The following is a 17,349-nucleotide window of genomic DNA, read 5'->3' as shown; positions in this document are numbered from 1 at the left end:
GATTAATAATGTGTTTTTAATGGTCAGATACTGCAGTACCCGTTTTCACACATTCAATTTTATCTCATTTTAATGTATCCTTTTTGGTCTAAAAAGATCATCAATGTTATTTGCTGAAGTCGCAAAGCTGTGTGCTGTAGTCAGTGTTGCATGACACCACATGATTTTGAACAAGAGAATCAATTACCAGTATTTATTGAAGGCTACACATCCTGCTAAGGCCAACGATTTTATTATTTTCTGTGCTCAAAGAAATAAAACAACAGCATCTATCTATCTATCTATCTATCTATCTATCTATCTATCTATCTATCTATCTATCATTTTAATTACTTTACAATAGTTTATTTTTCCAAACTGGTAAGTACATTTACATTAAATAATTTTATGTCTTTTTCTAAAAGAGTATGAAAAAAATGTGTACACTATATGAAGTATGAAGACCTTTTTCACACAATTAATCAAATAAAAACATACATTTGCGTGGCAGTTCTGACTGAAATCCACAGATGAGACTAATTATATGTTCCATCACTGAAATAGATTGCTAGTTCCGTAACAGTCTGATATTATGAGAAAAAACAGGTTGATGAAAAGGTTATTAATTGGATCCCCTTGGTTTTTTATGTGTATATTATTTTTCTGGCAGACCCCTTTAAAGGTTACATCATGTAAATGCCATAAAGAAACTCCCCTTGTGGGTGGTAACCTTGTCAACACGTTACGTTGCTACCTTACAGATCTGCTGCCAGCGTCGCAGCAAGCTGAGGACATTTTATTGCCAGGGTGGGACTGAATCCTTTTAACTGCATTTCAGAGCCTCAGCTTAGGTCCATACGATTAATGGTATTTGTTCTGCAGTGTCCTCCCAACCGGGGAGAAAAGCTGTGCAATTAATCTGGATTTAATTGTGCTATGTATTCACTATATAAATAATGTACAGTACATATACAGTACATATGAAAGCCAAAATGAATAAGAAAACTACATGATATAGAACATTCCCACACAATTTGTATGAATAATTTTAGCAGTGTATCAAAGTAGATATAGTATTGTTTACATATTAATCATTATTCTAAAGATGATATTCCTCAGCCCTGGATTTAAATCTATGTCTAGTCACTATCTCTACGCAGTATTTATATCCTTGCCATGCTTGCATTGATACACCTTTCAGGTAAATCGGTGACTTCAGACTGGCACAGTATGGGTGAATCTATCAGTGTCATCTCTAATAGACGAATGTCCCATCTACAGTTGATTTCTTTCTGGTACTTCATCCTATGGGGATCGTCCCTTTCAGGTTTCTGCTTTCCTGAAAATGAATTAACTTTGCAAGTAAAATTACCTTTACATTTTTGATAAAAGTGTTCCACCAGTTCAAGGTTGCACAGATCATAACCCTACACATACGTAAAATATACTATATACTCAGAAACAAAAAAATCCTCTAGATTAAGTGAACTAAAATGGAATAGAAAATTCTGCTGACTGAAAGCATAAAAGAATTTTTGTTGCAGATTATTGGATGAAGGCGGGTGCAACTATTGGGGTGCCACACCAGCTGATCTTCTTTTAATTGACAATTGTCTGAAAGTAAAAGTTAAAAAATAAACATACATTTATAGTATATGTATTATCACATGTCTCTTTCTACAATATTTTGGATTGTTTTTTGAAATCTCTGTCTCCCAACTCATCTGGGTTCAATAGATGCCCTCTGGTTCTCGGCCATCCAGTTTTATGGGCTCCAGCTCGAGAAGCACAGGACTGACACCATTTCCCTTGGAGGCAGAGCTAGGCCACCGCTCCTGGCAACTGCTTGGGTCTGTGGGAAAAGCATGAGACACTGTCAGCAGCCATTTCCCATCTCACCCCGGGGTGGCATTTGTTGACTTAAAAAACTTCAGGTAAGATAGCGAAAGATGAAGTGAGGAAGACATAAAGCATGGTAAGATAGGACAGGAACAGATAACATGAGTTTACTGCACACAGAGAGGAAGTAGGTGTCTATTATTTTATATTACACACACCATAAAAATCATTAATAAGATGTCTAATACAGACATTAAATCATGCAGCAAAAACATAAATTTAGGATTGTGAAAAATTAAAAATTCTTCTCTAAATTTATATCTACATCCTGTTGCTAAAAGTTTTAGTCAACATGGACACAAAGGAATGATTATACCTGTTTTATCTAAGAATCCTAGCCTAGGGTAAACAAAATGACTCACTGAACCTGCCTAAAGGTTATATTATGCGAGTGTGGAGAATTTTTGTTTGATTGTTATGATTTTTATCAATCTCATATAAGTCCATGTAACCGAGACCTAAGTTGAAAGAACTGAAAAGGAAGGCCAATATCACTGAATGGAAGAAAGGAGTAATATGCTGTTTATAAGTGAATGGTAAAAGGGGCATTATTTATTTGTAAATATCAAAAATGTAATTTCTGTAAAAAGTGCCAAGGTGGATGGATTGGCATCGTGAATGGGATTGAAGGTCAATCCTTGCCCGGGCAGGAAGCCGTAACAGAAGGACAATGTGAGAGGAGGTACATCCTGGCCCGGATGGTTATTGATTCCTATCACAGTCAGGATAAAAGAATAATGGATGGACTGGGGGATTCTGAGCAATTCATTCCCCAGTATGACAGGGGGGGCAGTGTGCCTCTGGTTTGGCCCCAGCCTGGCCACCTACACAGTTGCCTGGGACATGTAGTTTTGAAGGGAAAGTCCTGTCGGTGCCTTTGGGTGCCGCCAGGGGCTGCCATGTGGAATACACTTCCCAGGTTTGGGGACGCCCTTATGCAATGCTGTGGATCTGGAACTACTGCTGGGTCTATCACTAAAGGAATCCATCTCAGTCCAAAAGCTGAATCGGGAGGCAGGAGAAAAAAATTCAGCTGGAGGAGACGAAGGAGGTATTGTGCATTGGAGATTGTGATATGGTTAATAAAGTTATTGTAAATAAAAAACATATTTTTTGCACCTGGGACTGTCTTGGTGTGGTTGATTACGGGGCTTGAGCATGGGAAAGGCACTATATAAATAAAATGTATTGTTATTATTGGGGCTCAGTAGCACTTCCAAGAGGTCACAAATTAAAGCCTGGAATAACTACTGTTGATGTGGAAAAAACTTTCCCCAGTTTTCAAATAAGTCATTCTTGAAGACCAGCTGTTAATGCAGAAAGATTCTTTATTTGCATATAAATATGTATGAATGTCTCAGTCCATGGAGTGGGCAATCAACAAAACAATTCATTCCCTTTTATATTTTTCTGCTACCATTACCTTATCTAATGCATCACATCATCTGACTCTTAATATGCAGAATTCTATGATTTAGCTGATCAACTACAGCCACCAGTCGCTTCATGTACATGTTGATTCTTCTATTATTCTAAACATCGTTTCATTAATAGGGGTGTCCTACGGTTTTTCCCATTGATCTTATCACCACTTCACAATAGGGATGGACTTTCTCAGTAGTTTGTCCTCACTTTTTAAAGGGGTGTTTATTATTCATTTACTTCATTTTAACCTTAGCAATTTCTTCGGTAGTTCCTCTAAGATGAGGCAACCCTCATATGCTCAGGTTTTAAGCCACGATTAGCTAACCCTTTAGTTACTTTTAGTACTTTTCTTTGTGCTTTTAAAAATCCATTGTTACAACTTCATTTAAGTATATACTTGTATTAAATTGCATACATTATCATGTATTTGATTAAAATTCTATACAGTACAACTACACTTCATATTAATATAATTTAGTACAGTTTAGTTTATTGTTGTAAAGTGCAGTTCCACTGTTGATTTCAGCTATCTATACACTATTGCATATATAAAATATTTAACATAAAAAAACTACATATGACAAAATCCTAAAAAGCTAAAGGCATGCATGTGCAGCATCATATACATTGCCTATTACTTACTTTGGATGACTTGATCTGTGCTCTGATATGTCAATAATCGCTGATTACCGGTAAGTTTTGGTCAAACATCCTCTTTTCACAAATAATGGTTGAGAATAGACATTTCAAACTACTAGGCCTCAAACATATAACAAGATTTTCCATTTTTGTGTAAAACAGACTCAGAATGGTTGAATAACAAGAAGACATCCCAATGCAGGCTCTAAAGTGGCTATCTGTGCTTTCATTTGTATATAGTTTTAAATAAAAAAGGTAATCTTCCATCTTCTTGAAGGACTCTAATGTTACATGTCAAGGATTAAGACAAAATTCTATTCTCATTCACCTCTTGGGTACCGTCATATACCACCTGAATCACAGAGGACTGAAATTCATCTTGGAGAGTGATTATTGTGATAGTTAAATGCTGAGCTCAAAACACTAATTCAGCATAAAGTGTGTCACTTTATGGCCATGGGATGCTCTTTTTCAAATGTGACAATGCACCATGTCACAAAGCATATATTGTATCTACTCAAGCTGGTCTCACAAACATGATAGAGACTTCAGTTTATCCCAATTACCCACATAGTCCCCGTATCTTAATCCAGTAACACACAGCATGAATGTGGGGCTGAAAAATCAGGTGAGACTTGAATGATACACTGAAGTCACCATGGACTGAAATCCTAAAGCAATGCAGTCCTTGCTTCAAAAAATAAGGCTGTTCTGGAGATAGAAGGGGGTCTTACTCAGGTGCTAGGTAAAAAGGTGGTCATTGAGTATATTTAGATCTGTTAACTCAAAAAAATTCTGCTCAAAATAAAGAAACATTAAGACACATCATCTGCAGAATAAGACCTCAGCCGTTATCTGTTCATTCATTGTTTCATGTGTGCTCATTTAAAGCTAAAATCCATTCTTTCTATAGCGTACATAACTTTGTTATTCCATTTGATTATCTAGAGGTTACATTTATACCATGGTCATTTAAAATTTTCTCTCAAGCTCAACCTTATGCTATTTTTTTGCTTGCTTCCACTTCATTTACTCTTTAAAATGGAAAATTATATTTAAACAGTGATTCCCTCAGTCTGCCATGCACTGATTGCTTATTTCTCCAACAGCTGTTACACACACAGGATGTGTCTGCCAGGAGCAAAAAGAAAAACATAAAATAAAATAAACCAAGTTAAATTGACAAATCACACAATAAACAGATACTACCAGTTCTAAACAGAAATTCTGCCATTTTGATAATGCCTAACAAAAAACGGAGCCAAAAACAGCAGAAAACATCCAACCAAATCATGCTTCTTATCACACTTTTTTACCAAATTTTGCGAAGAAGGATGTGTCTTGAAAATTGACCTCCATGTATACTGGTCAACCGGTCAACAATTGAAAAACTGGAGTTTTTCTAGAACTTTATGTAATAAGAAACAAGTTAATGGAATCTGTAGAATAAAACATTTTTGATAAATCAGTGTCTTCTTATAGTAAAGAAAGGGCTAATAAATACCTTTTCAGGATATTCTGATTTCTTTCTACATTCTATTGCAGGAATTGTTGGGTAGAGGGTTGCTTTCATCGGATTGGCTGGCCCAGCACTGTCTCATCTGGGGAATGACCAACAGGAGAAGGAAGCTTGATGGCTGAGGTCTCCAGGACTCTAAACAAATCCATATTGTATTATGTGATATCATGTAGTGTTGAATTCTGCTCTGTACTTGTAATATTTCTTTTGCACTATTATTTTGTGTTGAGGATTACTTGTGTTATGTGTATTGTATTGACCTGTTTTTTTGACACCCATGGCACGCCCAACCTACCTGGAAAGGGGTCTGCCTTTCCCAGTTTTTCCCTGCATGGGTTTTTTTGGGAGTTTTTCCTTGTCTTCTTAGAGAGTCAAGGCTGGGGTGCTGTCAAAAGGTATGGCCTGTTAAAGCCCATTGCAGCACTTCTTGTGTGATTTTGGGCTATACAAAAATAAATGGTATTGTATTGTATTGAATTGTAAAGATTTGTATATTTGATTAACTTCTGACTCAAAATACACAAATGTGATTGCATGTGCTAGTATGTCCTGTGAGATGTACAACCGTGTATTTATGAAAAATGTAAAGGTTATTTCCAAGCTGAAAAGGAAAGAAGGTTAAAGACACAAAATTAGGTGAAGGCTATTCAGCCAAAACATTGTGTCTTTATCCTTCATTACTTTTCCTTTGCAGATGCATGCTGACACATCCCTTCATGAACTCCATTGCAATATATTTTTCACAATATATATCGTTACTGTGGAAGAGGTGCTCTATCAACCAACACACAAACTCACACACCAAGTCTGCCATGAAAGAAAACAAAAGATCTATTGTTAAAGCACTGCATTTCAATTAGTCTTGGTTTCTGGGACTGATGTCTCTTAAAAGGTAAACCCTTCTGGTGCTTTAGTGAACATATTCAAGGAGTTCACTGTCTTCTCTTGGTGTGTATTTTCTCCAAGCATTAAGTTTGAGCTGACGTTTGGTTTTGATTGTCAAAGAGTTTTATTTCCTCCCCATACCACATCCAGAAGTGAACTGATGTCTTCCTTCTAGCTTCTCCTTTTATCACCAGCGTGACAGCCATGTGTACTCTCTTGACCTGTCTGGTACTTATGGTGTCCAAAGTGGGAACTTACCATAAAAAGAGAAGAGGTATTCATAATCCTCCATTCCTACCTCAGGATTTTCCATCACTCCAAGCTTAGTCATCATGTAAAAAAGGAGCAAACCATGATAATATCTGGAGTGTTAGTATGTACAGGCATGAGAGTATGTGTGATGCAGTAGCACACAAGGTTGGTTCTTGTCTTGATCCACTACTATCTGGTAAGTCATACAGCCAAGAAGTAGTAAAAAGGACTAGAAGATGGAAAAACACCCGACCAAAATTTAGAGACCGACTGGGGTCAAATACCGGGATATCAAAATAACAGTAAACATAAACAAATTCATTAACCTTAATCAAAGTGAAAAATAACACGCTAGAAACTTTTGCCAAATAATCAAAAAAATTCTCAGATTCATTCATAAAGTTACTACAAATCCATAAATGTGGACAAGGGAAGATTGCTGACACCAGTCTTTATACTATCACACTTTTGACAACATGAGTCATGACTCACATGGTGGCATGCATAGCAAATATAAACAAAGTGGCTCAAAATTGCTGCCCAAAAGGAAAACAAAATGGTGGAGTGCCAAGACTTTAATATTTTAACACACTAAAAATGACCCAGGATAAGAAAAGCAATTTAAAATTGAATTGTATGCATACAGAACTCCTTAAAAGCCCTTTATAATTTATGACAGCACCCAAGACCGCTATCATCTCCTTATACTACGAACTGGATACCGGCTGCTTTTCTATACATATAATTGACCAATTCGCCCGACCATGGGGTACGCATGACAGAGCCCCACCCGCCCACTCTAACCCTCCTCTCGCGTCATGGGGAACACACAACAGAGCCCCGCCCGCCATCTCTAATCCTCCTTCCGCGTCCACCGTTGCTCTCGAGGCTAAAGAGAAGGCTAAATCAAACAGCAATAATTAGCAAACAAACAAAGATAACTGGCAGTAACAGTGCAAAATTCACAACTGGTATGTCAGTTTGAAAAGATAAGTTTTGAGGGTAGTTTTAAAATGTGTTATTGAATCGAGCTGATGTATATGAGAGAGAAGAGAATTCCCAAGTTGAGGAGCACTATGAGAGACGCTCGAGCTCCCATGGCACAGTACAGCTGCAGATGAGAATCTGAGTGAGCAAGAGGAGTGTCAGTCTGTAGGAGATCAGTGAGGTTGTGGAGAGCTTTAAATGTTAAAAGCGGTATTTAGTATTGTATTCTGTAGTTAACAGGGAGCCAGTGAAGTTGAGAGAGAATAGGTGTAGTATGTTCAGAGGATTTAGAACAGCAGGTTATTATCCTGGCAGCAGAATTTTGAATAAATTGTAAGCAATGGATACGTTTTTGTGGGATGACAGATAGAATAGCATTACAGTAATCAATACCTGAGGTGACTCGGGCATTAACCAATACTTTAGTACTGTGTTGCGTAAGAACAGGACGAAGTCTAGAAATGTTTCGGAGATGGAAGAAAGCAGTACGAGAAATGTTACTTATACAGGAAGAATTATTTAATAATATTATTATCTATACTAATAAAAGGCAAAGCCCTCACTGACTGACTGACTGACTGACTGACTGACTCATCACTAATTCTCCAACTTCCCGTGTAGGTAGAAGGCTGAAATTTGGCAGGCTTATTCCTTACAGCTCACTTACAATAGTTAAGCAGGTTTCATTTCGAAATTCTACACGTAATGGTCATAACGGTCGATAATGGTCGACAACGTCCGCCATGTTGAACTTTCTTATTTATGGCCCCATCTTCACGAAATTTGGTAGGCAGCTTCCCTGCGCTAACCGAAACTGATGTACATTCTTATTTCGATGGTATGACGCCACTGTCGGCCGCCATATTGAACTTTCCAACGTCACTAATTTTCCAACTTCCCGTGTAGGTAGAAGGCTGAAATTTGGTATTTATTTCGGTGGTATGATGCCACTGTCACCGCCATATTGAACTTTCCAACGTCACTAATTCTCCAACTTCCTGTGGATGTAGAAGGCTGAAATTTGGCAGGCTCATTCCTTACAGCTTACTTACAACAGTTAAGCAGGTTTAATTTCGAAATTCTACACGTAATGGTCATAACGGTCAACAACGTCCGCCATGTTGAACTTTCTTATTTACGGCCCCATCTTCACGAAATTTGGTAGGTGGCTTTCCTGAGCTAACTGAAACCAATGTACGTACTTATTTCGGTGGTATGACGCCACTATCAGCCGCCATATTGAACTTTCCAACATCACTAATTCTCCAACTTCCCGTGTAGGTAGAAGGCTGAAATTTGGCAGGCTCATTCCATACAGCTTACTTACAAAAGTTTAGCAGGTTTCATTTCAAAATTCTATGCGTAATGGTCATAACGGTCAATAACATACGCCATGTTGAACTTTCTTATTTATGGCCCCATCTTCTCGAAATTTGGTAGGCGGCTTCCCTGAGCTAACCGAAACCAATGTACGTGCTTATTTCGGTGGTATGATGCCACTGTCGGCCGCCATATTGAACTTTTCAACAGTCTTTGTTATTTATGGGCCCATCTTCAAGAAATTTAGTACACGGGTTCCCGACGCTAACTGAATCCTACTTACGTACATATATACGTCCATAGCCTGCAGCTCGGTCACTGTGTGAGGCGTTGGGTCCCCCATCCCAACGCCTCCCACGTTGTTGGCTGCCTGGAAGACCGTCCATCGCTCCGGTCTCTACATTCCCTTCCTTGCTTCGCCACGGGATTCACGTCTTTCTACTGATAACTACAGCCTTTTTGTTTAATCCACGGCTTCTCCACTGTTTTATTCTTTGTTTATTACAATTATAGTTATTGTGTAGATATTTTACACTTACTTTACATTGCTCAGGTACCCATTTCCTTTATCATTCCAACCCCCATTACCATGTCTATCGAGATGATCATATTGCACGGCCATATCACTCTCACTCTTTATATCCAGAGGAACATTGTGTCTTATGTATTGAATGACTGGGACAGGTTCAAGGTGTGGACTGATGACGGACGGTACAGGAGATAATTATACTACACAGGAGAACTATAAGAGTGAAATGCTTAAGCCCTTCACCTATGGTTCTGCATGTGAGTTGATGGCTGCCACTGAATTGTTCAATTGTTGCTTTCAAGTGTACCAAAATGGCCAAATATTTTACACCTTTCGACAACCGCCAATGCCTCTTAAACATCTTAGATTCACAGGTGATGATTTCAGTAGTGGACACTTTGATGTTTATGAATGTTTAAACTCTCAAAAGCTGGATGTGATTTTATCAATGAAACTGGTTGTGTGCTTACAACGCTTGACAGATGCCAAATGTCACTTCAACACAACAAATCCTGCAAATACTGTTGTAATTGAAACAAACCATGAAACTCAAACTGATTATGACAGCAGCAATCCAAGCTGTGAGATTTGAGACAAGATTACTGTTCACATGGCCAGCTGTACGTTGCATTCTTAAGAGTAAGCTCAGCGCACAGCTTGGTCATGTTTCAACCGGAGGGCCGAAATGACAACATGGTATACAAAGAGATCCTTAACAAATAATTATTGGCATATTTTCCCTGAGTTTAAAAAGGTTTAATTTTCTTAATAAAAATTTTAATCCAGTACTTCGCTGCTGCGAAGCGCGGGTGTTTTGCTAGTTATTTAATAATTGCCATTATTAGTGTATAAATGGATATAAATAATTGCATGTAAACGATTCACCAAAATCTGTTGTATGTAAACGATACTGTTTAAAACGTTATTGTTTTTTTATCAGAAAACCCAGTTTCCACGTCTACCTGTATTAGTTTAAATGGCGCTTTTACCACTCGCAATAGTGCGGACGTGTTGACTTATCGTGTCGACTGGGCAACACAGTGAATGCGGCGTCTATCTATATATATCTATGATTTTCATAGCCTACTACATGAAGGTACTCTCTCGACCATTGGCATTGGTTTCACTCCTTGCTATTTTCGTTATACTGCGACGGTGGTTTCCTAAGCCTTTGTTATTCTGAATTCCTTTCTCACCGTTTTCCATTCCTGTTCTCCTTCGGCTAGTTGCTAATGTTATACTTGGACACAAGTTTGTCCGTGGGCAAATGTGTTAGCCACTTTCAACTTTCCCAATAATCCATTGCTTCATACCTTCACTAAATTTTTGATGTCACCTGTCATCTACAGTTTCATATTGTGGGTCTACTTCACAAGAAAACAGTTTTCAACATTTTTATTTTGATGAATCTTGGTATGACATTTGTATACTCATTCAGATCTGATGAGGAGCCTCTAAACATGCCCCAGTATTTATCATCAAAGCAGTACTGTTTTTTCCTTTTACTCTTTGATCCAGGACTGTACCACTTTTCTTACTGGCTTCTCACACTTCAGTTTATGGCTGTAAGCTGATAGCATTAGTAAACATTCATATTCTGTAATTAATTGTTCAAACTGTTGAGTGTATTATTGGTGTTGTCTTGTGAAGGAATGTAAACATTCACCAGAAAATACTGGGGAACTCCGTGGGAAGATAAAATGGACAGCACTTAATCATTAAATACACCTGATCAGGTCCGCAGTTTTTAAAGATGATTTTAACATGTTGTACACCACACAAAAACAAACAGCAGTTTCTGATGTCTGTTTATGAAGCCAGTCTTCCCTGAATATTTTGCAGTTTATTATCCAGCAACTGCATCTTAGGCAGAAAAATGCTGGGCAGAGGAGATTGACTACTATGGTTTTTATTCTTTCACCTGTATGCTTCCTGTATTTCCCCATTTCTTAGCTCTCTTTAAGTCATGCCTCTTGTTTTGACTCTATATAACTGATATAACAGGCTAAAGGTTTAATCATGAATACTCAATCTTATGTTAAAAAGATTGATCAACTATAAGTAATAATAATTATGGCAAAGTACTATGAAAACAAAGAAAATAACAAAACTATATTCAAAAAAGCACAGAAGTCTGCATTGAAAAATACACAATACATTACCAGTGTCCTGCGCTTGATCTGCATGCAATATGTGGAGTTTCTTGACATTATGTAGTATTATTAACTGCACTGAGTTCAAGGCAGTTGAAAAATCTTGCATGGGATTCAAATCTACTGCGAGACACAGTAACACAAACACTCACTCACTCAAACCCTTCAGGTTTGCCAATTTACCTAAAGTGTGCATCTTTTAGATTTGATTCTTATGTAAATATTTATTTTCTGTAGCATATTTTATTGTTGTTTATGTTGGCACAATGATGCAATATCAAATTCTTGAATCCTCAAATTAAGTTCACAAGAGCTTATGCTGGCAGCCTTGGCTGACAAGGCGGAAAACAAATTCAGCACATCAGTACTTTATAGTGCCAGAGACTTGAATTCAATATCTAGCTTGAAAATTCTCTCTGTGGAGCTTGTGCACATCCGGTGGGCTTCTTCGGTTTCCTTACTTTTCTCCTGTGCTCATTATAGTAAGTTGATGGAAGACAAAGGATTAGCTTGGCATAAACAAGTGTGTCTGCCATATTGAACCAAATGCATAAACTGAACTTCCATTAGCCCAGTATTACATAAAGAAAGCTCAGAAAATGGCTGGATGTACATTAGTTACGGTATATCTAGGTTCCTAAAAGATACACTATATTGTCAAAAGTATTGGGACGCCTGCCTTTACACACACATGAATTTTAATGACATCCCATTCTTAATACTTAGGCTTTAAAATGGAGTTTGCCCACCCTTTGCAGCAATAGCAGCTTCAACTCTTCTGGGAAGGCTTTGTACAAGGTTCAGGAATGTCTTTATGGGAATTCTTGACCATTCTTCCAGGAGAGCATTCGTAAGGTCAGGCACAGATGTTGGATGAGAAGGCCTGGCTCGCAGTCTCCGCTCTAATTCATCCCAAAGGTGTTCTTTGGGTTGAGGTCAAGGCTCTGTGCAGGCCAGTCAAGTTCCTCCAGACCAAATTCGCTCATCAATTTCTTTATAGACCTTGCTTTGTGCACTTTGTGCACATGTTGCCATCCCCAAACCTGTTCACACAAAGTTGGGAGTATGAAATTGTCCAAAGTGGCTTTGTATGCTGAAGCATTAAGAGTTCCTTTCACTGGAACTAAGGTGCCAAGCCCAGCCCCTGAAAAGCAACCCCACACCATAATCCCCCCTCTTGGCACACTTGGCACAATGCACTCAGGCAAGTACTGATCTCCTGGCAACCGCCAAACCCAGACTCATCCATCAAATTGCCAGACAGAGAAGTGTGATTTGTCACTTCAGAAGACACATCTCCACTGCTCTAGAGTCCAGTAGCAGTATGCTTTACACCACTTCAGCACTTGGTGATGTAAAGCTTGGATGCAGCTGCTTGGCCATGGAAACCCATTTCATGAAGCTCTCTACACTCTGTTCTTGAGCTTTTAGAGTTCTGTAGCTATTGCCTTTGTAGAAAGTTGGCGACTTCTGCATACTGTGCGTCTCAGCATGCTCTGTCCCCGCTCTGTGATTTTACATGGCCTACCACTTCATGGCTGAGTTGCTGTTTTGTTCTCAATTGCTTCTATTTTGTTATAATACCACTAACAGCTAACCATGGAATATTTAGTACCGAGGACATTTCACAGTACCATGCTTGAATTCACTGAGCTCCTGAGAGCGACCCATTTTTCACAAATGTTTGTAGAAGCAGTCTGCATGCCTAGGTGCTTGATTTTATATACCTGTGCCCATGGACATGATTGGAACGCCTGAATTCAATGACTTGGAGGGGTGTCCCAATACTTTTGGCAATATAGTGTAAGTCAAGTTTTTACTGATTTTTTAATTTGCCATAAATTTATCTAGGAAGCAGATTATCTACTAGGAAAAATGTGTTGTTGTGTATAATACATACTTTATATTAGCTATTTAGGAGCCAGTAAAAAAAATAATCCAACACTGAGTGTTCACAAAATATAAAATTTTGATCTTGATGGCAAATGAATAAGCTTCTATAAAGTGGTGAAAGCGAGAAAGATTACTTTCTTTGAAGATATCCAAGTGAGGCGAATAAAAAGCCGTTAACTGTGGTTATCTGTAGCATCACTACATTTTATATTTTATTGCATTCGCTTTATTGTCTGTGTCAGTCTTATTGTAGTGCATTTTATTGGATGGCAGGGGTATGACAGATGCCTCATGTCACGACTAGCATTTTAGAACTCTCTAAGTCATCATTCTTCCTGAATTATATTACTGTAGACTTTTCATTCACAAAAAATTAAGTGTTCTAAGTAAAGCTTTATTACAATTTCTGTCAGTTGACATGGTTACTAGCTGAAACAGGTTTAAAAGAATTGGTTTAAGATAATAAAAAGCTTCTAGATTTAGAAAAAACAAGAATGTATGACTTTAATTTGAATATATAACCGTGTATTTTACATAAATGGCTAACCCAAATAAACACTTTGCCAGATAGATAGATAGATAGATAGATAGATAGATAGATAGATAGATAGATAGATAGATAGATAGATAGATAGATAGATAGATAGATAGATAGATAGATAGATATGAATGGCACTATATAATAGATCGTGTCACACCCTCAACCTGAAGAAGTGGCTTGCTGGCTCTGAGCAGCAGATTAAGACAGAGAAGACTAATGGTTTGAAACAGTCTTTAAAAAGTCTTTTCCATTGACCAGAGGAAGAATTTTCAAGCGAACTATGACATCACTTCCAACAATCAGTAAGCAGCTTTGCCCTTTCCTGTCTAGCCCCTACATATTTAGATACCTGCATTGACGTTAGAATCTGAATCTTGATGATATTCAGGCATATTTTAGCTTGTTTTCCAATACTTTTATTTTCTTTTTAGGTACTTTAATTTCTAAGTACAAAGTAGTTTTTAACATGTACATGTATGGTGATTTGGGCTGTAGCCAATTGTATATTGAATAGTTCAATACAGTTTTGCAGTTACACTTAAAATGATATATTTTCTAAGTCACAGTGGGCTACTACCCATGTAAGATAAGTCTTCGATTAAAGTACTGGATCAGTTCTGAAACATGTAAGTGGAAGAAGCAGAGCTGTGCTTGAGCTGTACCAGGACAGAAAATGTTGGCATTTAGCTGAACAATAGAAACATTTTAGTTTTCAGCCAGGGGTACAATTTTATGCCTATCCATATTGCTTTTTCTTGTATATGGTGATATGAACAGCCTTCATAGGAACGGATGTTCAAAATTTATGTGACTTATTGTTCTGCCTCTTCCCCATATATTAGCTCATGGTGCTGATATACACTTGATATTTTCATTTATTTTTCTTTACTAAGGTTGAGTTTAATGTGTGTGCATCCTGTCTGCATATTGAAGAAACCTGAGCGGTGTTATTATGTCCATTCCTGTGGGCATTACCGTATTTATGCATGTACCACGCGCATATTTTTTTCCCGAAAATTAGCATTAGAAAATCAGGTGCATGTCATACACAAGGAAATGTTCTGTAATGTTTACTTCTTCTGCTCGGGCTTGGTCTCTCTCTTGCTCGCTCACGCTCTCTCTCTCTCTCGCTCTTGTTTTTGAATCAGTTTGGCGTCGTCATTCAGCATGGATAGTAGCAAGCGTTTACGCTCCTTCTCGGCGGGAGAGAAACTAAAAGTGATTTTGGAAGCAAAGAAGATAGGAAATCAGGCAGCAGGTCGCATGTACAGTGTTCCAGGGTCATGTGTTCGAGATTGGCGATGGAAGAAAGAAAAACTTTCATCATGCAACAAAAACAGAAGGGCATTTCACGGAAAACGTGCCCTAAACGCTTCCTATACAATCACAACGCGCATCGTATATGGGGCAAAACGATTTTTGTGGTTTTCTTTGTAAAAATTAGGATACACAAGGGCATGTGGTACACAAGTAAAAATGGTATTATTTCATGAATGTGTGTTTATGACAAAGATAAATGATGAATCTGGCACCTGAGTTTTAGTTTTGTTGAGGTTCTGATATCGTTCTGTTGGTTAAACATATAGATAACACTGATTAATGTTGTTTTTCATTTGATGATTGTTGTCTGCCCTAATCTGGTCACATTAGAGATATCCATAATGATGTATGAATATCAGGTGTCACACATTGGTAATCCTACGGGCTCCTCAGAGGTATGTTCTACTTCAATGGGTCGAGAGGGGCCGCTGGTGCTAACATTATCATCTTTTGTTCCCTCTACAGTACTGGGAAGATCCCCAGTGAGGTCATCTGACCCTGCCCCTTCCAGCTCTCCCAGTTTTATATCTCCGGAAGGAAGCGCCACTCGATACAAGAGTGCACTGCAGGTCAGAGCTCCTAACCACAGTGATTAAAAGCAGGCTTTGCAAGCCAAGAGAGGTTCCCTAGCTGAAGGAATCCCTTTTTTACATATTTGTTTGTAATTTTCATTTGATTAAACAGGGACGACATTTCAGCTTGTGGACCTGCAATCCTTCCATCGACCACAAGTCTAGTTATGATAGCCCTTATATAAACCTACATCCCACTAGAAGTTGGCATTCATTTTAGACTCTGACCCAGAAGCAGATAACACTTCATATGTGACAGACTGAGAATTTAATATTTTGAAGACTACAGTCCTTCACCTTGTTTTTTGCCTATTTACTATTGATTTTTTCCTCAATTAAATGGGGCTTATGCCTTAGCACACATAATACCCTGATGTTCTTTGGTCTTTTGCTTTACAATAGATATATGTGAAATTCATTATATAATAGTTATAGATAGATATGAAGGGCAGAATATACTGTAATAGATAGATAGATAGATAGATAGATAGATAGATAGATAGATAGATAGATAGATAGATATGACATGCACTATGTAATACTACTACTATTACGACTAGTATTTATTTATACAGTAGAGATATAAACAAATTATAATGGCATTATATAATAGGTAAATATGAAATGCAGTATATGATACTGCTATTAATAGATAGAGTGATAAACACATATGAATGGCACTAATGTATATAATATACACATGATAGATTTTAGTGTTAGGACAGTCCACACATATTAACAGCAGTCATATATACACTAAAAGCTGCACTAAAGCATGAACAGTAAAATAAAACATAGATTAATAATAAATTATACTGCCTTATGAAGAAAATAATTGACCTTACATAGCCTTTATTGTAAACCTTAACTTTAAATTGAAAGTAAATGGTTAATATCATTCTTGCAGTCTACTTTCATAAATGTTAGCTTTGTTTTTTTCTGTAGCTCTGTCCCTCCAGGGATACACAAATGGACAGTATTCTTTGGTAGCACTGCTGTTTCCATTACCATGTGAGGAAAATGCATCTGAGACCATAATAATATAGTGATGAAATATAAAATGTCGCATTGCCATCTTTGTGAAAGTGAATGGAGATTTTGTTATGCCATTTTAGGTGCACTAATAGCTCCTAAAGTCCCTGGGAGTATCCTAATGTGAATTTAATGAGCTGATAGTGTACAAATGACATGAACGTGGGGTGAAGGTGGCAACCTTTTTTTCTTTTTTGATGTGATTTTTTTTTTATTTAATTTGCCTCTTTTTGCTGTAGGTTTCAGTGTCACAAAGATATTTTATTTTCAAAGTACAGTAGACAAAGACATTGGTGCAAAGAATGATTTTAAAAATAATTGTTTACCTGCTGTTTATACTGATCAGTATAACAAGAGATGGCAGTCAAAAACTTTTCGATGCTCCTGTAATTAAAGAGCGAATA

The 17,349-nt window shown here is 37.6% G+C and overlaps 1 long non-coding RNA gene across 1 annotated transcript; it reads right to left on the bottom strand.

Moving 5' to 3' along the window:
• Positions 1-1,716: 1,716 nt before the first annotated feature.
• On the bottom strand, positions 1,717-17,327 carry LOC120530594. Its single transcript, XR_005634001.1, has 3 exons — positions 17,272-17,327; positions 5,447-5,596; positions 1,717-1,831 (listed from the first exon to the last, which is right to left on the bottom strand). It is a non-coding gene; the product is annotated as an uncharacterized LOC120530594 (long non-coding RNA).
• Positions 17,328-17,349: the final 22 nt, after the last annotated feature.

Source organism: Polypterus senegalus, chromosome 6 (genome assembly GCF_016835505.1).
Source record: "Polypterus senegalus isolate Bchr_013 chromosome 6, ASM1683550v1, whole genome shotgun sequence".
Taxonomy (NCBI): domain Eukaryota; kingdom Metazoa; phylum Chordata; class Cladistia; order Polypteriformes; family Polypteridae; genus Polypterus; species Polypterus senegalus.
This window is presented reverse-complemented; position numbering and strand designations above follow the sequence as displayed.